Genomic DNA, 1300 nt, shown 5'->3' with positions numbered 1-1300 from the left:
TCTTATAATTGTGTTAGAAACAATCGCATGAAAGAAAAAAATTTGAATACATATCTTAGGGTTCATTTCCCTTATCTGACCTTTTCTGTTTGACTCAGACATATACTAGATATTGCAAATAAGGGAAAACATGGGACTTTTGTGTCTTTGGGTCTGGCTTACTTACTTAATATAATTTTTTCCAAGCCTTTCCATTTCCTAACAAATGAGGCAATGTCATTCTTTCTAATGGAGGCATAGAATTCCATTGTGTATACATACCACATTTTCAACAGATGCTGGAGGGGATGTGGACAGAAGGGAACCTTACTGCATTGTTGGTGGAAGTGTAAACTTGTTCAACCACTTTGGAAAGTGGTATGGAGGTTCCTCAAAAGACTCCACATAGAGCTCCCCTATGACCCAGCAAACCCACTTTTGGACATTTACCCAAATGTTTACAAACAAGACCACAATAAAGCTACCAGCACAGCTATGTTTATTGCAGCATTATTTACTATAGCTATAATATGGAACCAATCCAGATGCCCCTCAGTAGATGAGTGGATCAAGATTTTTATATTTTCAAATTCTTCATTAATCTTTCATTATTTACTAGATTCTGCTAGTTTCTCAATATATTTCACTTTTTTCTTCTTTGTATATCAATGTCATTTGAAAGAATTATCACTCAGTTTTGCTGTCTGAACTGTGTTAAATGCACTAAATTTTATAGCATTCCTATATATTTTTGTTTGAAGTTGAGAATGATATCCATGAAATATTTATCATTTATTGAACTTTTATTTTGAGTTGTCATTGGTAATGAAAAGATTTACAAATTGCTATATTCATGGAACTGACATATTTCTAGGAAGGTTGGATGTATGAACATCCGTAGATCAATTAATACAGTATAGTATATAAATTGAATTAACCATCCTTATCACTCAGTCATGACAATAGTTGTGGAGGTAGCATGTAACAAAATGCAAACTTCATTCATGATTTGCAATTAAAAGAGATAAAGTCTTCGATCACACTTTAAATTCCTTATGATACAATACTCTAAGAAATTCTTTAGCCATCATCAACATGTATAGGGTTGATGAATATTGGTTTTAATGTTGGGAAATCTTGCAGAAGTATTATTGGTTCCAGGTGATTAGCATTCACCAAGCATATGAAGGTGACACAGAAAATCACCCTGAGCTGTCCTCTTAACTTACATGTACTTTCTTGTCACATACTTTGTTTGCTGCTGGATTTCTAGTCTCCAAGACACGATACATTCTCTGACTTCTAAAATAGCCCTGACTTC

Source organism: Dipodomys ordii, unplaced genomic scaffold (assembly GCF_000151885.1).
Source record: "Dipodomys ordii isolate 6190 unplaced genomic scaffold, Dord_2.0 Scaffold117, whole genome shotgun sequence".
Taxonomy (NCBI): domain Eukaryota; kingdom Metazoa; phylum Chordata; class Mammalia; order Rodentia; family Heteromyidae; genus Dipodomys; species Dipodomys ordii.
Note: the sequence above shows the minus strand (reverse complement) of the source record.